The 25380-nt window shown below is 44.0% G+C and overlaps 1 protein-coding gene across 2 annotated transcripts in view; it reads right to left on the bottom strand.

Annotated features, from left to right (window-relative positions):
- The window catches only part of 5-HT2A (5-hydroxytryptamine receptor 2A), a 533377-nt gene that overhangs the window by 305030 nt on the left and 202967 nt on the right, over positions 1–25380 (bottom strand). The window lies entirely within an intron of this gene.

Here is a 25380-nt window from a genome sequence, read left to right on the forward strand (position 1 = left end):
GTCAGATTCCGAGCCCTCGACGTGTTGCTGACGTGAAGCAGAGCACCGAGGACTAAACACTCCTCTGTCGTGGACAGAGGTCCTGGAAAATGCCCGTTAGAAAAGAGAGAGAGAGAGAGAGAGAGAGAGAGAGAGAGAGAGAGAGAGAGAGAGAGAGAGAGAGAGAGAGAGAGAGAGAGAGAGAGAGAGAGAGAGAGAAATATCAGGTATCTATCTATGCAGCCTCGACCAGGCGTGCACTGTGAACTAAGAAGAGTCCTATGTCTTCTGCACCTGACTAGTGTACACATTTCCTGGCACACACATACCTATACCATGGCGATCAGAAATCGTGAAAACTCTAGGGAAAGTTATTATACAAGTTATGTAGATCAGTAGTGAGGCACCTTTAAAAACGAAGGCAAATATGCTGCTTCACATACGAGGCGAATTATTAAGCTTCATTTTCCTTTAGTGATATTTAGAGAGAATGTGATTCCCTGATGAAACATCGAAGTCATAAAGGACGTGACAATTTAATATGCCACGACCATCAATGGACAGATTTGCGTGGGTTTTAGTTTTTAGGGTTTATCAAACACATTCATTTCCTCTTCATGAATCCAGCCGTTACTACATTCCAGTTCTGAACCATTGGAAAAAAAAAAAAAATAGCCGGACTATTTCACTGTAAATATCTGAGACGAAAAGATAGCAGAGCAAACGATGGAATCAGGGGGGAAAAAAAATGTGTGGAGCTGCATGATCGTTCACTGTTACCTGTGGGATGTGTGATGATCGCCAGTCCCGATTGGGATCATATATTGACGGTCTGCGTTATCTCTGGGATCTGCTGATAAACAGACCGATTGGGAGTGGAGGCTAATGTACGCTGTTTCCATTGAGAGTTCTTTATTCTGCATCGACGTTATTCAGCAATGAATGGCCTTTCACTGCAAACTACTGTAGTCTCTTTGACTTCCAGAAATAAGGGGGGAAATAAGGGGGAAATAAGGGGGAGAAAGTCGTCTACTACTGAGAGCTGGTGACCCCAAAGCCTTAAAAAGGGAGGGGGGGGCCAAGACGGGAGTCATTACTTAGACGACCTGTTAATGTTGAAACGAAGGTTAGCGAGTCAAGAGTTTAGTAAATGTCTGCTACCACCTCTGAGATCTGTTGATGTGGAGCCGCGTAGACATCTGGGGCGAATCTCGTTACCATCTCTGTCATCTGTTGATCTGCAGGGTTAATAATGCACGCGGAGGATGTTTACTTTAACATCTAAGAACTGTTGATCCGTAGCCCAAGTGGGGTCAGGGGAGCGGGCGTTTGATACCCTCGTTGAAACCAGGCGATCTGTATCCCTGACGAAGTTAAAAGGGTGACGTCCACTCTCTCAGCTGTTGGGGAGGATGTAGACTACAAGAACCTTACAGTGAAGCAGTACGGTCTCGTCTGTGGGGTGTTAAAGAGGTGCTCGGGAACAGACGACCCTCTCCTTAGTATGTCTGGATTTTTCTCGATTTATTTTCTGTTTGATTTAATCTAAACAACCGAGGTAGTCTTATAGCACCTCCCAGCTTGGACCATGATACACCGATCCTCCTCGTTTTCATTTCATATGCTCATATTTCTCCTTATCCCCTTTTTTCCTCATTGAGAATCACGCGTTATTTCCCGACCGTTAGAACCTACAACAGTCTTTTGAAAATATCAGGGTATCCCCCGCGTCCTCAAAGATTCTTAATAGATTATTTTTCTCCTTTTCTCCTTTCCTTTTGAGACCCCGGCTGCCATGAAAACTTTTGTCCGTGACTGGAGCCTTTATCATCACACACAAAATGATGAAATCTCAAAGGGGGGAAGGTGGGGGTCTGCTGACCTGCAGCCAGCCATAGTAAGCGAAGTCAGGAGTGCCTTACATTGTTTCTGATGGGATCTGTTGATTTGTGACCTCCCCAGTGGAGTCGTGGGTTTGGGGGTGTGTGAGGGACGGTCGACTTCTTCCACCGAGGATGTGCGGGTCAGTAGATCTGGGAGGAGTTGATGTGGTATGCATCGCTGGTTCCTTGGGCTTGGTCTCCTCCTGCCTTGGTGGGGCTAAGGACTGACGTTCTCTGTTTCACGTTTGTGCTGTGTTGATCTGCAGTCATGGAGGAGTCAGAGATGGTGTATATTGTTGTCACTTGAATATGTTTATCTGTCGCCCTACGTGGATCACTGGCTGATATTCTCTGCTACCCCTTGGAACGTTTGGTCAAAGGCCCTACTGACATTCTGGCTAACGTTCACTCTAACCTCTGGGAACGTTTGATCTGTGGCCTTGGCTGACGTTCAAGTGTTATTCCTGGGAACGTTTGATCAATGGCCTTACTGATATTCTGGCTAACGTTCACTCTAACCTCTGGGAACGTTTGATCAATGGCCTTATTGATATTCTGGCTAACGTTCACTCTAACCTCTGGGAACGTTTGATCTGTGGTCCTGGCTAAAGTTCAGGGTCATTCCTGAGAACGTTTAATCTTTGGCTCTACTGGGATCCTAGCTGACGTCCACCGTTACAATCTACGGCCATGATAGGATTAAGACTTTAAAGAATTAAATGTTCAAGGGTTATCATGACACGAATTCAAGTTCACCTTCGAGTGTCGGCGTTAATCTCTTCCTCTTGAAATACTAACCGCTAGCAGATACAGCGAGTTCAGAGGCAAATGATACACCAAGTGCAGCTGGGAACTGTAACCCGAAAGCAAAAGTCCCTCTCTATGAACTTCGAGAATGGATCGTCGTTCTTTGTGAAGCGAGACAAAGGGATTAATTGCCCAGAAAAGAGTAAAACTGTTAAATGAATTATGATTTTGAATATGATCATATTTCTTGGGTTTTGAGATTCATTTAATTATATTTCTTTCAGTGCCTGTCATATATATATATATATATATATATATATATATATATATATATATATATATATATATATATATATATATATATATATATATATGCCAGCGCACTGAGAACATAAGTTTGTTTGTCAGGCTATATCTATAATCAATGAACCCTTATGCAATTGCTTCAATGAGAAACAGACTTTGAAACAAGATTTTGAAGGGAATAATTATCATTTATATAAGCTTCTCTTTTTTTTCTTCTTCTTCTCGATATTAAAAGAAATCAAGGTTGAGGTGCAGAGAGCGTGGAGTACGCCCTGTCCTAACCAGGATGAGGTGAGTCATGCTCATGATATATGAGTTGTGGCGCATGGCTCCTCATGACGAGAGGAGGAACGCAGATATTTAGGAGCTTTTTCCCCCCTCTGGTTCCTCACTTCACATTCAACCTCACCTTTCTTTATTTTCAGTTTTTCTTCAAATGATCAAATAAGGCAAAGGGTGATTAACAAAACACTGGAAACGTCTTAAAAGAAAAGAAAAAAAAACGTCCAAAAATTAGAAACGTTCAAAAATTAGAAACGTTCAAAATGTGGCAAACGTGTGAGCTTTGTGGGAGTCGCATCGTGCATCAGAAACCTGACATCAAGTACCTCACTGATCAGGTACGACCATCGGAGCGAATAACGCGTGGTATGACAATGAGAACTTTCGCGATGAGAAAGAGAAAGATAGTGATGTCAACGTTACATATGGACACACGACGGAAAACTGAATACTGCTACGTCTTAGGATGACCAGTCAAGCCAGTGGATTCAAACATGTTACAAGGGAATTCAGAAATACTTCGCCAAAGCAAGATCGAGGGAATGGTAGAATACGAAATGTCATGAGTGCTTGAAAGAAATTGAACACTTCACCTAAGAGGACGAAGAAGAAGAAGAAGAAGAGGAAGAAGAAGAAGAAGAAGAAGAAGAAGAAGAAGAAGAAGAAGAAGAAGGAAAGAGGAAAACAAGGAAGAAGAGGAAAATGAAGAAGAAGACAAGGATGAAGAAGGGGAAGAATAAGAATAAGAAGAAGAAGAAGAAGAAGAAGAAGAAGAAGAAGAAGAAGAAGAGGAAGAAGAAGACAAGAAGAAAACAAGGAAGAAGAAGAAAATGAAGAAGGAAAATACTCGTGACAATCTAAGCATTGCAGCAAATTTAGTACATCAAGAATAATATACCTTAGGGTTAAAGCGTCCGAACAAGTAAGTAACAAAATTATTAAGTCTGCCACTACGCCTTGGGACATACTAAAGAGACATCAAGCAAGAAAGAGCCTTGCAACTAAGATGGAGAGGCTATTCAGTGTCCTGGTGAGGGAAATATTAAAGGCGCAAATAAGAACTACAGAAACATTTAAAAGAAAACTTGATAAATGGCCGAAAACAGTCGCAGATCAGCACATCGACTGGTCGTGATGTCATGTGCATGAGATTAGGGAAATACACACTTTCATTCCTCAAGGCAAAGACCTGCAGAGTGGGCGATATATGTGTTATCGCTTGCTTTTTTTTTGGGGGGGGGAGGGGGTAAATCTCGTTATATAGGATCTTGGAGACAGATGCATATACTCTCTCTCTCTCTCTCTCTCTCTCTCTCTCTCTCTCTCTCTCTCTCTCTCTCTCTCTCTGTGTGTGTGTGTGTAAAAGGCGACAAAACTCCGTCGTGGCTTCGTTCTGTCTGAACCAACTGTTACGTGCGTACATTTTCCCTTCCCTCAAGCACCAGCTCACTCGCTCCCTCTTCCCCCACCTCCTCATCTGCCCTTTCAATCATTTCCTCGAGCACTGCCACACCTAAAGCACAGGAACCAACAATTATTGATGAATATAATTCTAAGCACGCCGGAGTCGCTTAACTATTGGTTCGGAGCGACGTTTCAGAGCACTTGATTAGGCCTTCCATCAAGGCTTAACGAGGAGAATCATTTGTTTCCAGATAATTACAGTTCACAAACTACTTCAGACGATAAGTTAACTGCTTTTGGTGGAGACGAGAAGTTACAGGACTGAAATAGAATGTTGTGGGGCCAGGTGTAAACCACCATGAATATTACTGACTCACAACAGCTTCTGAAGCCTTCCCAGGCAAGGACGTGCTTCGTTTCATCGGGTTTTGACGCTCTCGTTGAACAGACTTTGATGCTTCGTTTGACAAATTCAGACGCCTCGTTTAGCAGATTTGGATGCTTCTTGCACCAGACTGAGGCTTCGTTTATCAGAATTGTGATGCTTTCTTTTAACAGACTTCGATGCTTCGTTTAACAAATCCAGATGCCTCGTTTAGCAGATCTGGATGTATATTGCACCAGATTATGAAGCCTAATTTATCATATCTTTAAGTGTCCTTAATGACATTTCTCTAAATGTTTCGTTCAACAGATTTAGATACTCCTTATATAGAATTGTAATGCTTCGATCATCAGATTTCAATGCTTCGTTCAACTGATTCAGAAGTTTCTTATATGGGATTGTGATGCTTCGTTTAGCAGATTCTAATGCCTCGTTTGATAACATATGGCGGCTTCGTTTATCAGAATCCTGGGATGCTTTCGCTACCAGGCTCGATTGAGTTTAGGTGATCAGCTTTAAAGGTGCTTCGTTTATCGGTTTCAGATGCTTTTGTATCATTTCATTTGCCAGTTTCGAATTTGTTTTATTTATTGGTTTTTGGATACGTTTGGTTTATCAGTCTCAAGTGACGAATTTTATCTACCACTTATGGATAAGTTTCGTTTACTTTATCACTCCTGAATGTTTCGTTTATCTCTTTTGAATATCGTTTGCTTATTATCATCTAATTGATTCGTTCATCAATTTCGGTTTTGTTTCGTTTATATCAGATTTGAGTATTTCGTTCTCCAATATCAAACACTTCGTTAATCATTTTTGGATCTTATTTCATCTTTGGTTCACGAATTTTCGTTCAATCGTTACGGACGCGTTTCGTTTATTCGCTCCGAATATATAATTTGTTTTCCTGCTTTGGATACTTCGTTTATCAGTTTCATATTCAGTGTATCACCTAGGTTGGATGATGTTGCAGGTCAGGTCAAATGCCATTTTAACTATATTCTCTCATCTTCACTTATTCACATCTTCACTATACACCCTCGACACCACTTGCCTGTGACATGAACCATACGAAGAAGGTCAAAGGATATCTTCATTACAAGCTCATCTTAACTACGCCATATTTTCAACCACAACCTCACCTTCACTACACCTAAATCTTCCATCACATCCTCGACACCTGGAGATAGATACACCAATCCACACACACACACATACACACACACACACACACACACACACACACACACACACACACAAACACACGCAGATCCCAAAACCGACTATCGTATATAATTCTGTTGCTGCTATGATGACGGTCAATTTCGTCTGTGCTAATTACCACGAGAAAACCTTTTGCGTGTCAAAAGTTCACCTCTCATCAGGCAGGCAGCGCCACATCGCACCAACACATGCAAGAAGAAATATTATAACCTTTACTATGACGTTTCCTCAAGAATTTTCGCGTTTGCAGCGTCGAACTCCGAAGACTCTCTCGTGTCCCTTCCGCCACTGATGTGAAAATTTGGTACAAAAATACTTTGGAGAAGAAATAGAGGTATTGATTTTCGGGATACAGAGAGATTTTCACTAAGTTGAATAAACGTGTCGTTGCAAACTCCTTTTCAAGAAGGTTCAAGCGTTATAATGGGTGTCCTGAATCTATATGTATAGTCCCGGATCTTTGATGTCAGTAGTGGATACCTTATTTCGAAGCAGGTTATAAGCGAACGACTGACTGAAGTCTGGAGGGAAGACCAGAAATAATCAAGAGGTCAATATGTAATCTGAATGCTTAAGAGGAGACTTGTGAATAACAGATGATCCTAAGAGCGATTAAACCCTACAAAATATGATGGTTTTACCAAGCGTGACATTATGTATGTGAGGTCTATGGGGGGATAAACAGACCCACGTACATTATTCCAATGAAGGAACAAACATGTTTATCCTTCACAAAAAGGAATAATCTCATTTTACCGTTCTTGCCATCACGATATTCTGTCTCATTCATCACTTGTATCCGTGAGTCTAAGAATGAGAGTATTGTAAAAGCATTCAGTATCATGAACAGTATATAACCCAGAGGCCTTGATCCTAAGTGAACACCAGAACACTGAAACCTAATCTGATTATGACATGACGTAGCATGCCAATTAACTCTGCTTCTGCCAAAGAGGCTTTGCGAAAATGTCAAAAGGAATTCTCTCAATAACAATGACTTTAGTGGAAAATCGGGAAAAGTCGGCCAATTTAAAGACTATATACCACAGCATCGCGTATCGGGCGTCAACACAAGGGCACCCACCCTCGTTATCTCCCGACACGGCTGGGCGACCGATGTCAGCGCACACACAAACACCGGCGAACACAAACCAGGGTCTCTGATCGAAACGAGAAAGCAAGCGCTTGCTTGCTCGGCGTCGCGCTACGATGCTACGTGTCGGAGACGTGTGCTCCTCCCTTCAAACACTGTCTCATTAAGACGCCTCCTGCGGGCTTAGGATACCCGAGACTGATCGAAGGATTTTAGAGAGGAGGAATGCGTTGTGCAACGCCTCTCCACACGAGTCGACCATCTGCAAGACCACAAAGGCGCCTCTCTCTCCCTAAACCGGGGGTGTGCCTAGCTTATCTTAGGGAGGCCTGACTGGACAGGTAACTAAAACCTTCTCCAAAGTCATCATCGCACTTGAGAAATACCAGTTGAATTTGTCATTTGACTCGAAACATCCAAACATGGAATGCTTCCCTTGTGGTCTTGTGCCAAAATACTCGCCCTTGGAGTGGGGTTTCCAAACGAAAAATCGTGGATTTCACAAAATAACTTTATATCTAATGTTTCATTCTATTTTCCACTGCATCCAGCTTTGCGAACTTAAAGGGGGGAAAATAGAAATATCGAACAAGGCGATATTTTACTCCGGATACCGTTCTCTTTCTAATCTAGTCAACGAACCTGTAATTTAAAAAAGAGAAAAAAAAAAACGCAAAAAAAGGAACGCTTTACATTTTCATTCATAAATGCACATTAAGACTCAGATATTCCAATGTAAAACAAATTAGATTCGGCGCCGCTTTGAAATTAAACGAATTTGGACTTGCTTTTGTTTTCGAGTGAAAATTCGCTCTCGATAAATTTGAAATCTCAATCAAAAAGATTACGAGGAAAATTGTTTCATCAGAGAAAGAAAATGAAATTATCAAGCTTGCGTAATTGCCAATGTTCTGCTCTTGTTGCTGTTAGTATTGTTCAGACTATGTAGCTGTTGTCAGCAACGTAAACTGGTGCTTCAGATACTCTCTTTCAATATATATATATATATATATATATATATATATATATATATATATATATATATATATATATATATATATATATATATGGTTGGTGGCGATGATGCTCCCACGGACATTAGCGAGTGTTTAATGTGACCGGGGTTATGGTAATGGGGGTAGTCATACAGGTCTGTGTGCGGAGGTATGGGTGGTGCTGCTTACATGCACGTGTGCCCTCTCTCTCTCTCTCTCTCTCTCTCTCTCTCTCTCTCTCTCTCTCTCTCTCTCTCTCTCTCTCTCTCAGGCCAGATCACCCTGCTTAAACCCTGCTGGGTCAGTGTGGTCTGTGTATCTATGCAACTCTATGTGGCTGTGGTAGTGGTAGCTGTGGTGGTGGTAGGTGTGTTGGTGGTGGTAGCTGGGGTGGTGGTAGATGTGCCTGGTGGTAGACGCGGTGGTGGCAGATGTGGTGGTGGTAGACGTGGTGGTGGTAGCTCGGGTGGTGGTAGATGCGGTGGTGGTAGATGCAGTGGTGGTAGCTGGGGTGGTTGTAGATATGGTGGTGGTAGCTGTGGTAGCTGTGGTGGTGGCTGCAAGGCACTAGCACAGGCAGCGAGCACCACCACCTGTGTGGCGTGTCATGGGCCAGCACGGAGCTCCTGACGAAGCATGTGATACGAGGTAGATGTCAAGGTCAGGCCATGACTGGGGCGCTGAACCTCGAGCCAGGTAGAGAAAGAGGAGGGGCGGCGGCAGGGCGCCCAAGCCGAGGGGCACCACAGCTTGGTGAGACACTGTCGAAGAAGAGAGGAGCGAGCCCCCGCCCCAGCCCCACCTCCCACTTGGGGAAGATGGCCCCATGGGGCTCATAAGAGAGGGGGTGAGGTGCGTCTTTATCGACGTCATCTTCCGCCACGACCATCATATATTGATGGATTATTATTACAGTAGGGGAGGAAGAATACCTCCCACGTGTTCCCTGCGTGTCGTAGAAGGCGACTGAAAGGGGAGGGAGCGAGCGGGGGAGCTGGAAATCCTCCCCTCCCATTTTCTACATTTTCTACATTTCCAAAAAAAAAAAAAAAGAAGGAAAAAAGAACGGAGAAGGGGGCCAAGTGAGGATATTCCCTCTCAGGCTCAGTCCTCTGTTCTCAACGCTACCTCGCAAATGCGGGAAATGGCGAATATGTATGAAAAAAAACATAAGAAACGAAGAAACATAATAACCACGTTTTCAAAGAAAAAAAATAAATACAAATTTCCTAAACCTCGGTAAAGAATGAGAATGAAGACGACATGCAAATAGCGAGCAAAACTCATACTTTTGAAATTCTGATGATGAGCGTCGGTCCTTTGGGAAAGGGGAAACATCTGTTTTGAAAAGCAAATGGATGTCCCAACATGTGATGCTGACTGTATACATAACCAGTCAAATGGAATATACTTTGAAAACAATCCATAACCTTTGCCAAGGTTCCTCCTTAAAGGATGGACTGGTCCTTGGATTCCAGTAGAGTCAACTGTATTGATGGGAACAGCAAGCTTCACAGGTCAACGTAGCTCTAATGTTTATATTTTGATATGATAGGTTTATAACGAGTCTTCACACACACACAAACACACACACACACACACACACACACACACACACACACACACAGTTCACACACAGTTCACATCAGGACCATCAGAAATTAAATTCCCACTCACCCCCGTGTCTCTCTCTCTCTCTCTCTCTCTCTCTCTCTCTCTCTCTCTCTCTCTCTCTCTCTCTCTCTCTCTCTCTCTCTCTCTCCATATATATATATATATATATATATATATATATATATATATATATATATATATATATATATATATATATATATATATATATATATATATATGCCTATCTATCTCTATCCATCTATTTCCATCTATTTATCTATCTATCTATTCATCTTACTCTGGAATCTCGAAAGTGTTACTGTCCTTTATAACTCAAAACTATCAACAACCCTCTACGTACACAAAGCAGTTAGTTATCAATACCAACGTAACTTTACAAAAAAGAAAAAGAAAAAACAATAAGAAGAAATATTAAAAAATCTAATACAAATTCAGTGCAGCTTCCCAGAATTTATTAGTATTGAAGAGAGAAAAAAAAAAAACTAAATTAAAACTTCGGCCAAAAATATAAATAAAAAATTCTACCTTCATTATATAGAGGAGAAAACGGTTCAGGAACTTGATTGAGAAAACTTTGTGAGAGAAAACTTTCAACAAGTGACCGAGGGAAAAACTTTTTTTCTGAAGTTGTCTGACGTAGAGTCATATAAATGGTAGACTTACGTGCTCTGGCCTTGTGGGGTGGATGTAATTAGCAGTCTATATAAACAGATGTAGATGGAGACACACACACACACACACACACACACACACACACACACACACACACACACGCACACACACACCACGGACCTCCCTAGTTAAAGTCACTGGCCATGAGTCACCTTTGGACCACACCGGGGCCCAGATCTGCTCGGGTTCGAATCCTATACCCAACCCAGGTGTTACTCCTCTCCTCGGGGCTGGGGCTGGTCGATACATGTGAGAGAGAGAGAGAGAGAGAGAGAGAGAGAGAGAGAGAGAGAGAGAGAGAGAGAGAGAGAAGGGGAAACACTGCCACCAGATGAACGTAATAGAATGCAGGATTAAGACTGAGGTGGGGGCAAAACATAACCAAATCACACATTGTTCCATGAGGAGGCGTGTGGCTTTGAGGTACGGCAGCAGTCGGGAGCCTGGGCTGTGTGTGTGTGTGTGGGTGGGTGTGGGGCTGTGTGTGTGATGCGTGGGTGGGTGGGTGTGTGTGTGTGTGTGTGTGTGTGTGTGTGTGTGTGTGTGTGTGTGTGTGTGTGTGTGTGTGTGGTGAGAGAGAGCTACTACCTCTTTGCGAGATAACGTTGCCTGCCCAAGGCGGCTGAGGCCAATACACGAGGGCCACTTCACCCGCAGAGATGCACCCAGATAACATAACACTTTCATCGGCTGTCAGGCAAACCACTGTTGTTATCCTCGTCGCAGCGATCGGCGATATCTTCCGCTTCCTGACACTCCGACAACATCGCATGAGGAGGAGGAGGAGGAGGAGGAGGAGGAGGAGGAGGAGGAAAAGGAAGAGGAGGAGGAGGAGGAAGAGAAGGAGGAAGAAGAGGAAGAGGGAGAGGAAGAGGAGGAGGAGGAAGAGGAAGAGGAAGAGGAAGAGAAGGAGGAGAAGGAGGAGGAGGAGGAGGAATACTTGCCATTTTAGAGCATCAGTCAGGAGGAGGTATATGGCTCACGTGTTACCACCGTCACCTCTCAGATCATGAGACCGCGGGGAGGCTGGGGCCTCTCGCACGGGAGGTCCAATTTCTTACGCCTTGTTATTCTCGTGTGTAGAAAATGTCGCTTCACACAAACGGGGATAACGATATCTGAGGCCATGGGTATTAAGGACGAGGGGAGGAAGAATGCCGTTGGTTAAGGACTTGGTGTGGTGAGGAGAGCGTAGTGTGTACATGGTGTGCTGAGGGAGATGGTGTGGCGTCGACCGACTGTTGGTTGAAGGGGACGGTGTGGTGGTAGTGGTGGTTGAAGGGGACGGTGTGGTGGTAGTGGTGGAGACGGTGTGGTGGTGGTGGTGGTGGAAGGGACGGTGTGGTTGAGGGGACAAAGCTGAGGAGGGTGTGATGTAAGGGCTTCCGTCTGCAATGATCTAAAGGGACACTAAAAATGAAGGATAAATAGTCACGTGCAACTGCGATAGTGAGTGGAGGAAAGAGTGACATCCATGGAAAGCGCCTTTTGTGAAGGTGGTTACCTGGCCACAGAGGAGGCACCTGGTTACGGAGGAAGTACCTGGCCGTGAAGGAAGTACCTGGCTAGAGAAGAGGCACCTGGCTAAGGAGGAAGTACCTGGCTACGAAGGAAGTACCTGGCTAGAGAAGAGGCACCTGGCTAAGGAGGAAGTACCTGGCTAGATAGGAGGCACCTGGTTACGGAGGAAGTACCTGGCTACGAAGGAAGTACCTGGCTAGAGAGGAGGCACCTGGTTATGGAGGAATTACCTGGCTACGAAGAAAGAACCTGGCTAGAGAGGAGGCACCTGGTTATGGAGGAAGTACTTGGCTACGGAGGAGGCACCTGGCTAAGGAGGACCTCCGTGGCTGAGGAGGAGGAGGATGCACCTGGCTGCCAAGGCGGCAGCACGTCTGCTAAGCCTGGCCTCAGACGGGATGGCTCGCCTGGAACCAGCCTTCCAGAAAGAACTAATTCGGCGTCTAAAAGAAGGTAAGTCCCCCCCGTGCGGCTGGAATGTAATTTGTAGAATAGTTTCGGTGAGCGCGAAGTTTTTGGGGTGTGAAGGAACAATGTCCCTGGTCTGGGGGGGAGGGAAGGAGAGGGGAGAGGGAGAGGGGGAGGTGATTGGTGTGTCTCGCAGGGGAGAGAATTTAGCTCCTGCGGAGGGCGCTGCAGGTGCTGAGGTAATCTCATGGGGAGTATCCAGGTGTGCTGATGGCTGTGCAAGAGCGGATGGGCAATCCCAGCGGGGAAAGTCCCTCTCCAGTGAGGAGCGGCTGAAATGAGAGAGAGAGAGAGAGAGAGAGAGAGAGAGAGAGAGAGAGAGAGAGAGAGAGAGAGAGAGAGAGAGAGAGAGAGAGAGAATGACGTAAGAGGTGTTAGGTGTGTTCAGGAAGACGAGAGAGGCGGGAAGTCTTACCGTCTTGGGGACATGTCAGAGGTGCCTATATAGATGGAAGGGGGAGGGGAGGGAGGTGGAGAGGAAAAGGGTGGGGAGGAGAAAATGAAAGTGTGGAGCTTAATCTCTCTGGGAAGATGAGGAGTTAAGGTGATGAGGATGGCCCACACTGTGGGGCTGTTCCGAGTGTACGCGAGGTGGGGGAAGTGTGGGGGCTGATCGTGTGGGGGAGTACATATATGGGTGTGTGGGGTGGGTTGGAAGAGCTCGTGTGCGTGTGTGTGTGTGTGTGTGTGTGTGTGTGTGTGTGTGTGTGTGTGTGTGTGTGTGTGTGTGGAGGGCTGTGGAAGTGTGGAGAGTTCGGAGGCTCAAAAGGGGTTGGACGGACGACCTGGTGTCATGTGGAGGGCACCAGAAGTGTGATGAGCCACTACGTTAATGACAGACATACTGTATTACATCACCCGTGTCACCACCACAGCGGCACAATATTCAAACACGAGGGGAAAAAAAGAGAAAAAAATATATGTATGGAAACTCCAGAGAATGTATCGATCAAGATGGTTCTTCGGTGAATAGGAAAGACAATGAAGAGATGCCTTTTGAAACTTTCAGGGGAACTTGCTGCGTGAAGAGTAAACAAGACTTCTGAGACAATGCGCTTGTTGGCGAGGCAAGTGACCTGGGAGGCGGCGTGACCTGCAGCAGAAAACATGGTCTTTGGAAGTACCACCAAGACCGGTGGAACGATGGAAGTACGTGGAGATCACTGAGGATCTTAGTGTTAAGAGTACATGGCACACCTCCAGACGGCAGGGAATAGATGGCATAACGAATCAGAAGAGCGAATGGATCAGATGCTGGTAAATGTGTCATGTGGTTAGCTATCGAGGGGGGGGGGGGCGAGAGATCGTGAAATATTTGATATGATCTTCAATAATCAGAGGCAAATTTCAGGTCGCAAGTCGTATACGGGAGACCGAGAATATTCACATGATACGAAATATTGCCAGATGACTGAACCCCTTTTAACCTACCCCTTTGATGAAAGGCATGTGTAAGCCAATGAAGCTAAACACTGGCGTATGTGAGTACCAATTGTATTCTGTATCCTCTGGGTTCATCTTATTCTGTGCTAAGTGTCATACGGTCAAAGTCTGATAGGAAAACACAGGCCGCTGAAATGAGAGCTAGGCGGATACGTTTGAAGTTACGCATTGGGGCATGATACAGAGCACAAACACACACACACACACACACACACACACACACACACACACACACACACACACACACAACACACACACACACACACACACACATAGTATACAACCTGGTAACTATTTGTATGAAGCTTATTTCTGAATACAGTCAGCAGCGCCAATGAGGTAGGCACCTGAAGCGAGACAAGTACCCTGAAAAATATCCTGAATAGACCCCGGAAGAGGAGAGCGACTGGTGGGAGGACGTGCAAAATGAGGTGGCGAACAAATATCGAAGAATTGGTGTTAAAAATGCCGAGAGCACTCGAGGAAGTGACGAGGGAGGAGGTGGTACCAGGTGGGGCATCAGATCAGGAAGAACTGGTCAGTCTGTACGAGGAAGGATCGATATAACTGGCTGGGTTGGGAGGAGTGCAAGAGGAGGAAGATGATTCGAAGATTAGAGCATGACGCGTGAGGGAAGATCGTCCCTGGCTGACTGGGAGGAGTGTAAGAGGAAGGTGACTCGATGGTGAGGGCACGACGCGTGAAGGAAGATCGTCGTCATCCTCTTCCCTCACACGTATGGAGGGAATATGACATGTGGAGGGGAAGGAATATCATGAACACAGGGATTATGACTTGTGGAAGGATAATGACCTCCAAAGAGAACATGACAAACACGTAAGGAACATGGCGTGATGAGGGATCATGAACGCGCTGGGGGGACCATGAGAGGTGGCGAACACGTGAGGGTAGGAGAGTATGTGGGTCAAGAAGAGTGTTAAAGAGATATGAGTGGGAGGGCAAGTATGGCGTTCTCAGAACTGGGGACTCTTAATAGCTTTTTTTCAGGCGGGTCGTTCTCATGCAAGCAAATGGTCTGGGGGGGGGGGGGGCAACATGGATAAAGGCCTTCGTTGAGTATAAGCTGTGGTCTGGTCTAACGATGGCTAGGGGGTGGTCTTCCTTTCCCAACGACGAACGGGTTTATCCCAGCCGCTTGTTGACTCGTGAGTCCACGGAGAAATGGGTTACGAGACAGGCCGTCCGCAGAGGTGTCAGAGGCAAAGATGAAACTGGGATCGCAATTGCCCACAGAACTCCGGAAGGGCCCGACTCGGCAGCATCTAAGACACCAGCTTATCGGAAGAAGTAGAAAATGATACGAAAGCTGGACACGGCAGCTTGGAAGTTAGTGTAGTTCGCACTAGGCACTCACTATTACAAGAGGTGAAATCTAAACGGAGGTTCAAAGTCTTCTCAATTCCAGGTTTCCGTGTACTGTCATATTCCCCCAGTCTGTTACGACTGATTAACCTTGGTTAGGTTAAGAAAGTGTTAAGGAGAAGACAGGCATCGTGGAACATCACTGGAACTAACTCTACGTGTTCCATCCTCTCTCTTCAATCCTCCATCCCTCTTTTACGTCAACTGACACCGGTGGTTCTGGAGTTCAAGGGCACACAATGCGGTCTCCGGTTCCCATTTTAGAGCTCCAAGCGAAGAGTGAGGATAGATGTTAGCAGTTACTGGACGTGTAGGTAATGATCTCGAATTCTGAAGGGTTTAGGAAGACAGCCACATGAAGACAGCCACAGGGATACTCAAGAAGGGAGGCTATATATATATATATATATATATATATATATATATATATATATATATATATATATATATATATATATATATATATATATATATAAGCACTTTGCATGCAAGATGGTTCACCCTCTCTTAAGCTACAAACCACGGCAAAACTTCAGAAATCAAATCACCAGGTGCACGTACGTCTACAGTACACACTACTGCAGAAAACAGAAGTACAGAAAACACAGAAAAGTAATGTGGTATGTTTACTCTTGGATATGGAGTGGCGACCACCCCCTACAGAGAGAGAGGCGCACACACACACACACACACACACACACACACACACACACACACACAGCTAACGTGATGCGCTGAAACAAAATGCTCAACGACCAACAATGCGCTGTTTGTGATGACTCTCAAAACCTCTGAAGCAAAATGATTGTTGGTGGAGGTACGAGGGCAAGAACCATCGTGCCCTTTGTTTTCTCTCTTTTTTTTTAATGATCGGCCATTCTCTCTCTCTCTCTCTCTCTCTCTCTCTCTCTCTCTCTCTCTCTCTCTCTCTCTCTCTCTCTCTCTCTCAGGCAACATGTGCCACCAGAACCATCAGAAATGTCGGCTAGGCTAACTGAGCTGAGTCGGCCATGCTAAATGAGCCAACTCGGCTACGCTGAGCTGAGTTCAGTCGGACAACTAGATTGGCAGATGCCGGAGAGAATAATAATCAAACGCACTACGCAAATGGACAGGAGAAATAAGCAGTGGGGGTGGAAAATGCGTAAGGCGAAAGAACGAGTCAATAAACACAAGGAAAATAACGTGTGAGGGATCTCGTTAATCACGCCAGGCAAGTGTTGGAGGACGCTTTCATACACAGGGTTCAACTCGCGAGGCGGAACTGCGCTGACATACTGGCAACACTGGGATACTCCAGGTACGACACTGACACGGGAGGTGGGACGGAGTGGGGGAGAATGCTGGTAAAATTAAGAGGGAAGAATGCAAGGAACAGAGGATGAGTTATGACCAAGGTTACAGGCTCCACCCTCAAAATAAACAACTCCCCCCCTCTCGGTACTTTACGACAAGCACTCATGCTTGCTCTTATGCACACACAGACACACACACACACACACACACACACACACACACACACAGTTTGGTGCGGGTCGACAGGTGGATACCTGACGCAAGCTGGGGTACGTATGAGTGTGTGTATAAACGCACACACACACGCGTTACTGGACTCCCGTCTGCTCGAGGCTACGCCGCGCGAGTGGAAAGACACCTTTGTCGAGGCTCTTATCAATGGAGGTGGTCTTGTCCATAAACCCTACTCAGCTCCAAAGGAGTCGACAGTTCCCTGTTACTGGAAGTAGAGCAGTCTTAAGCTCCAGGAGTCTTTAGAAATGTCCTGAATAAATGAATATACCCACACAGACAAGGTCAAGAGACGGGGCAACACGAGTGTAAATCTCTCTCTCTCTCTCTCTCTCTCTCTCTCTCTCTCTCTCTCTCTCTCTCTCTCTCTCTCTCTCTGCAGCACACACACACACACACACACACACACGCACAGCCCTTCCCTTTTACACGCGCACTTCATATTCTTTCTTTGAAAAGACCAGAGTCCTATGGCTCACCCCAGCAATAGAGACAAAAAAGGCAGAAACCACAGAAGTCCCAAGAGGCCTTCAAATATCAAAGGCACGTGTTTACCAGGCCAACGTTGAGGGGCTGCGATGAGGCTTGAGTCTTAAGCTGCCCTCGTTGATAACACCCGGAGAAGGAAAATGTGTGAGGGTGGGGTGGGTTACAAAGGATAGAAAATAAAGAAGAAACCTTAAGGTGCGGAAGGAAAGAGATACACATTATTGACACTCTGAGAATAATGAACCAACTGATAACGAAGTGAGGAAAGAGGAGAACTATATCAATCATGGAAGGAGAACCTGGGGATGAAGGAGAGAGAAGGGAGGACTCTTGTGTTTCCTTCTTCTTTTGCAACAAGAGACGCTTCATGTACTGAGGAATGGAACACGTAATGTACCTAAGGTAGGAAAAAGCTTTATGTAAACAGGAAAGAAAAACCATATGTACCGAAGGAAAAAGATTCTATGTGTGGTTAGAAAAAGACAAGAGGAACATGGGCAACCATACATTATGATGGACTAAGGAAGGTAAGCCATCATGAGGAAAGGAATAGTCTGATGGAAGAAGGATATGTGGCTTCTTAAATACTGAGGTGATGTCGTGGCTTCGAAGATGGGAAAGAGACTGGATATAGGAATCTGCCTGATACACTGAGGAAATCAGTATAGCTAGATGCTATTGTAACATTACGTGGTGTAATACACTGAGGACTAATTTTGCTGATTTAAACAGCGTTAACATATCAGGGAATAACACACACACACACACACACACACACACACACACACACACACACACACACACACACACACACACACACTGCAATGGACGAGGAAATATTCATCAAGTATTCGAAAAGCAATTGACATGCTGTATCTGGCCAAGACTAGATCATGCTTCTCGAGTGTGGCAGCTGCACTGGCAGAAGCACAAAGAACTGATAGAGGAAGTCCAGAGGATGGCAACAAAGATGGTACCAGGTCTCCGGAGATATGCGTCACAGGGAAAGGTTAGACGTCTTGAATTTGTCCACCATGGAAGAAAGACGAGTCAGGGGTGACTTGATCATAGCCTTTAAGATTTTAAACCTGTTTGATGATGTACTCAACAATTCTTCTGGATGTATAAGACAGAACAATCAGAGACCATAGCATGAAAACTGACCAAGAACCATTATGGCAAAGATGTAAAAAAGGGTGCTTTTACAACATAAGAAAAAATTTGTGAATGAATGGAATAAACTAAATGATGGACAACATGAAAAAAAAAAAAGTTATATAAAATCGAATGATATGGGGAACATTTCAGGAGATGGGGGGCCCCATTAGTGTAAAATTCTCCCCGTTATGAATAAAGACTTACGTACGATTTGTCATTAAGGCTACATCGTCAATCAGAGGCAAGTACTTGTATAACGAACTTCACTCGTTACATCAGAATATCATTTGATTTCGAAATATGTCCGCATCTTGTGAGAATAAACATATAAAGTCTGTTATCAAATGTTACGATATAATTGTTATCAAATGTTACGATATAATTATCAAATGTCACGATATAATTGTTATCAAATATCATGATATACAATATCAAATATCACTATATTATTGTTATCAAATATCACGATATAATTATCAAATGTCACGATATAATTGTTATCAAATATCACGATATAATTGTTATCAAATATCGCGATATAAATGTTATCAAATATCACGATATAACTGTTATCAAATATCGCGATATAAATGTTATCAAATATCGCGATATGATGAGAAAATGTCGAGTATGAGTATATGGTATAAAGTCTAACCTGAGCTGTTGTTTGTGGAATCGATTCATCACGAAGGTAAACGAACCTTAATCCCAGGATTCTTTGAATCTCTTTACCTGAGAAGGTAAGAACATCTATAGATCCGAGGTTATAGAGGTTCAGATTATCTTACATACGTCTGATCCAAGTGTCATCGGCGACAGGGTAGTGTTGTGTACAGATGTGTGTCGTTCAGGTAAGAGTGATCTTTGTGCCCGAGTCGCTGCAGAGAGAAGCTGAGGGCGACGTATAGCGAAATCATTAGCGCACGTGATGGGACGGGATGGAAAAGTAAAAAAGGAAAGGAAAGGCAAGATAGCAGGAGTGCGAAATAAGGAAGGGAGGAACTAAGATCGAAGTAGAAGGTGGAGAGATCCCACTAAAGCAGAAGGGATTAAAGAGAGAAGATGAAAGTACTGGACATGCGATTAAGCTGAGGTGCACGTAGGTAAGGAAAATGAATACTAAAGAGACGTCAAAAGGTGTAGGGACGCTTTACATAAAACAGCAACAAAGTTGCACAGGAAAATGACACACCTTACAGGATTTGGCAATGACGAGCCACGGGCCGAAAAGTGATTGAATAGCCGTGGGGGTCACAGCACACAGTAAATGTCAATGTAAGTCAATGCCCGTGAATGATTCACATAGAGTAACTGTCAAGTGTTAAGTGACTGTCCCTGAATGACGCACCATATAGTAACTGTCAGTGTTAAGTGACTAGCCGTGAGGACCGACCCACCACGAGAGATGAGATGGAACATATGAATACGAAAAATGCTACGATGAGTGGCTCTTGTGGAGTTACTTGAGAGTGCCCGAGGAGCAGGAGGAGGAGGAGGAGGGGGCTGGAACACAGGAGTTCCGGGAGGAGGGTAAGGGCCATCAGACGCTGTACAAGGGGAGTATTGTCGTCCGTATGGTCATACCAGTAGGAGGGGGAGGAACTTTAGTGTTTCTAAGATGCAATCAAGACGTATTGAAGTTTGCCTCTGGAGCGCATCTGAGAAAACAGTTGCTTACATATATATATATATATATATATATATATATATATATATATATATATATATATATATATATATATACCTGGACACTTCTCAAGCCACACTGCTCCTTCCCAGGGTTTTGTTCCATTCATGGCATTACCCTTTCAGTCACCACCCTCCCGTGTAAATTACCAGGTGTTCCCAACAGACTCATACCTCTGTGATTCGGGCATTTAATTTTAACTCCATGCATGTCCATTAAGGCATTAAGCATGCATTATGCCAATCCTAAGGCAATTCACCTTGAAGCATACAGTCATTTAAACAGCACTGTCACCCTTTTTTCTTGAGAAATATAACTGCAATCCCATCCACTCCAGCCATTCTGCCACACTTCATCTTACGCAAAGTTTTCAGCACCTCGTGTCTCTTCACCTCACTACCCTATCTCAAACATCCATATCCCATCCTCCTTACATGCCATACACTTCACCAGCAAATGAAAGCAATGATTCCTGAAATACCTTCCATTCTTCGCCTATTTTCCTGCTTTCGATAATTTTCTCCTTATGCTACTCGTTACCTGACTTTTCTTCAAGCTTACTCACTTTCATCACCCTTTCCCTACCCAACCCATATCATCACCTCTGTTTCTAAAGCCATGACAAACTTTCACACTCACCTCCCTCACTTTCATCACCCTTTTCCTACCCATATCATCACCTCTGTTTCTAGAGCCATGACAAACTCACGTTCCCCAAGAAATGAATAGAGAATCCTCCAGCTAACCCTTTCTGAACAGTCACATCCAACAGTCTCACCTTTGATTATGTTAGTTAGTACATAATCCAATCATGCCCGATGACCCCCCAAAACCCACACAGCCATGTATACACAAGTAAACATACTTTTCAAACCAGGTTGTTCCCAATGATCAATCCTCTTTTTCACCACACGAAGTCATCAAGCTTTTCACCACCTCCCTTTACTGTGGTTACCCATTTCCCCATTAATGATGTCGACTGTCACATCACCCATTCCTGCATGCAAATCTGTTACCGCTAATACTTGATCACTTGCATCAAAATTACTGAGGCACTCACTCATTCCATCCCACGAAAGTCGCCTGCCTTCCTTACCCTTTGTTACACTTCCACGTACAAATAAGTGACAGAACGATAGATAGATAGACAGACAAACAGACAGACGCATAGACTGACATACATACAGACTGAGAGAGAGATAAATATCTAGGTAGATTTATAGCCAGACAGATAGAAACACTGCCTGCGTATATCCACATCAACATGTTCGACACACAGTTCTTTGCAACAGCTATCTAGCCCCCTTCTATCCAAGCCATTAAATAACCAATCACCAAACCCCGTGCAGACATTAAAAGCTCACCCCTGCCTCACATTTCAGCACACTGTATTTACAGGTCTCCCCAAACCACTGCAAATACCATGAGGACAAAACATATTCAGGCTGTAATGACCCGATAAACGCTAAACAACCGGCCCTCACCCCCCACCCACACCACCACAACCCAGTGTTAGACCGCAATCTACAGGAGACACACACGTGAAAATACACCGCCTAGACACGCGCGTGTTACGCAGAAATGAGCCTTGAGGTAGGAAGGTAACAACTATATATATATATATATATATATATATATATATATATATATATATATATATATATATATATATATATATATATATATATATACATACATATATATACATACATATATATATATATATATATATATATATATATATATATATATATATATATATATATATATATATATATATATACATACATATATATATATATATATATATATATATATATATATATATATATATATATATATATATATATATATATATATACATATATATATGCTGATAACCACGAGGAAAAGGAAACACGATACGTTCCCAGGTGCACTTTCGCGTAATTGATGACATCGTCAGGAGAGATGAAGACTGGCGCGTCCTGACATCATTCTACAAGGTGAGCGAAACTACGGAACCACGAGGTGTTCTGAGACCTTTCACAGCCCATATGAATGGAGCACAGGAGCTAGATTACCCAAAACGGCTGATATCTTTGAGGGTAATATTCCCTGCAACGCAGACTGGAGGGGTATATCACCTATGCATAGTATATCCTAGAAGGTATAGTTCCATTCGGAAATAACATCCTACGGGCACGACAGGCATGGAAAGCTTTGGAAAATCCTGCCTCTGAAATCCAGAGAAGCGATATGCACGAAGAAAAAAAAAAAAGGAGAGCACTTTAAACATCAAGGGGTCCAGAGTCTATCATTAGGAACACCGTGGGATGATCAAAGGAGAAGTTTGACAGTGCAGTAGACAAGTGTCTACAAAGCGTACCTGACCAGCCAGGCTGTGGGGAGATTACGTATGTAGGCCTTAGGCGTGTAGCTTCCAACAGACTGGTCGACCAACGACCCAATCCAGTCCAACAGCCTGAACCCAGCCTAAGACTGTGAATGAGGTACGACACCTTCGCGAAGACTTCACCCGATATTCACCGGGCCTTTGTCTTTCAAGACTACGTAGGGATGAAGGGAGGTGCTCCACATCAATCCCCATCTGTAGAGCCACAGGAGAGAGGTTAAGCCTAGAGATAAAAGACTGGCGGGAGCTCTAGAGGAGGAAGAGGAGGAGGAGGAGGAGGAGGAAAGGAGACTTCACAGACACAAGCCAGGTGATTGGAATCTTCAAAGCTGGAAAGGAAAAAAAGAGAAAACTGTGAAGTAACATTGAGACTCTTTCTCTCTTAACAGAGGCTTCAGACAACAGGGTCGACTTCTTGGTACTGGCGGCTTGCTGGGACGTGTGGCATCAAAGGTGTTAAGGGCAGCTCGATGGAGACCTTGGACAAAATTGAAAAAAAAAAAGGAAAGAAAACGGGCGATGAGGACTTGAAACTATTTACAGTGAAGATGTATTCCTCTCTAGTGATGCTGAGTACTTTTTTTATGTCAGCTGAGACGGACAGCATTTGAGTGCCATATTCAAAAAACATATATATATATATATATATATATATATATATATATATATATATATATATATATATATATATATATATATATATATATATATATATATATATATATATAGCTTAACCTGAGCCAGGTACCCGACTTATCGACCAAACCCTAAGGAAGGACGAACGGATGGGCTGACCGTGGACCGAAAGCCGTAACTAGAATTCGAACCTATACGCTTGACTCCAGGCGGCCCCCTCGTGACTGCGATACACACCACGAAGGTCAATGACATCTTAGGCTGTAATTCACATACTGAAAGCGAGAGGTTAAGAAGGACCGTCGGAGAAGTAAGTCATTATATTGACTGGCTGACTTTTATCTATGACTTTTTGATCCATACGTCACACACACACACACACACACACACACACACACACACACCCAGGTCTCCTCCAGCTAACACCGGACGTAAGTCTGGCTAAGTTCGGTGACGTAAAGCTCGCTTGATCCTACGCAGTTTGCTTGCTTCCTCGCCTGTTGTCTGTCTGATCCTGGGATTAGAACGAGCTCGCTCTCTCTCTCTCTCTCTCTCTCTCTCTCTCTCTCTCTCTCTCTCTCTCTCTCTCTCTCTCTCTCTCTCTCTCTCTCTCTCGTGGCTTAAGGGACAAGTCACACAAAAGTTTGCCTCGCATCTTCGTCTCTCGAGATTCTTCTCTTCCCCCCCCACCACACACACACACACACACACACACACACACACACACACACACACCTAATTTTGCCGCAGGTTGCCTCGCAAAAAGCAAAGGCGACAACTGTGGGGAAGAAACTGACAAGTCAAGGGTCAAGAGTATGCTACACCGATCGTCTGAATAACATCATGGTAAGAGACGATCGCCCAATTTCAAAACCAGGTCAGGAAACCGAAAAAAAAACCACTGGACGAAACCATGGCCCCCCCCCCCCCCCATATGATAAGAATGATCATACCTTGGCTAGTTGGATGGCTGTCTGGGGATCAAGACCTTTCATCAACTACAAGGGTTAAGTCACAACACCCGCCAACCGAGGGACACACCCTTCATCGCCTTCTTCAGGTACTCAAGGATGATTCTTAAGACCACATACGTTCTCTCGATGAATGTAAGTGCTCTCCGTGTGATGAGGCTTGGTGACTTGCGTTCCACAATAATACCAAGAACATGTTTTTATTCTACTGTTGCATTCGTCATATCTTGTTTCTAAATCCTCCTGTCTCCCATGATATTATCTTCCTTTACTGTATAAATGAACATTTTGTACCATGTCTCGCATGATATTATTTTCCCTTTACTGTAAAAATGAACATTTTGTACCATGTCTCACATGATATTATTTTCCCTTTACTGTATAAATGAACATTTTGTACCAACACTCCTCCCACGAAAGACTTACTTCAGCAATATGTCATGCCAAATAACTGAATTATTTTCCTTCCGTGATCCAACACAGTTATGCTAGATTACTAAAAGTTTTACATCTGTTTTCGTCACGGATTTGCAATAGATTTCCCGAACTGCAGATATCCGACGTATGTAAAACATCCAGCGAGGTCTGACTAATCCAAACTGGTTTAAATGTTATCACGAAAAGTAAAAAAAATAATGTCTCAAAGTTTCACCGTAAAATTAAGAATGTCTGTGTTTTAAATGCCCAATTATACATATAAATGCATGCATAACCGGCCTTAACAACTTCATTTCTGATGTTGTATGTCTCTTCTTATAAAAATCAACTCGTGTTTACCATTCAAGGTCCTAGCTCCGTACACAGCACACTGTCCTACGGCAAAGTCATCAAGGACCTTGACCCCTGGCTTTCTTCACGGACCACGGACCTGACTCCTGGTTTTCATCACGGACCACGGACCTCATAACTCTTACCTGACCCCTGGCTTTCATCACGGACCACATATCTGAATCATGGTTTTCATCACGGAACACAGACCTAACTCCTGGGTTTTATCACGGACCACAGACCTGACTCGTGGTTTTCATCACGGACCACAAGACCTAACTCCCGGCTTTCACCACGGATCACAGACCTGACTCCTGGCTTTCATCACG

This window comes from Panulirus ornatus, chromosome 1 (genome assembly GCF_036320965.1).
Source record: "Panulirus ornatus isolate Po-2019 chromosome 1, ASM3632096v1, whole genome shotgun sequence".
Lineage (NCBI taxonomy): Eukaryota > Metazoa > Arthropoda > Malacostraca > Decapoda > Palinuridae > Panulirus > Panulirus ornatus.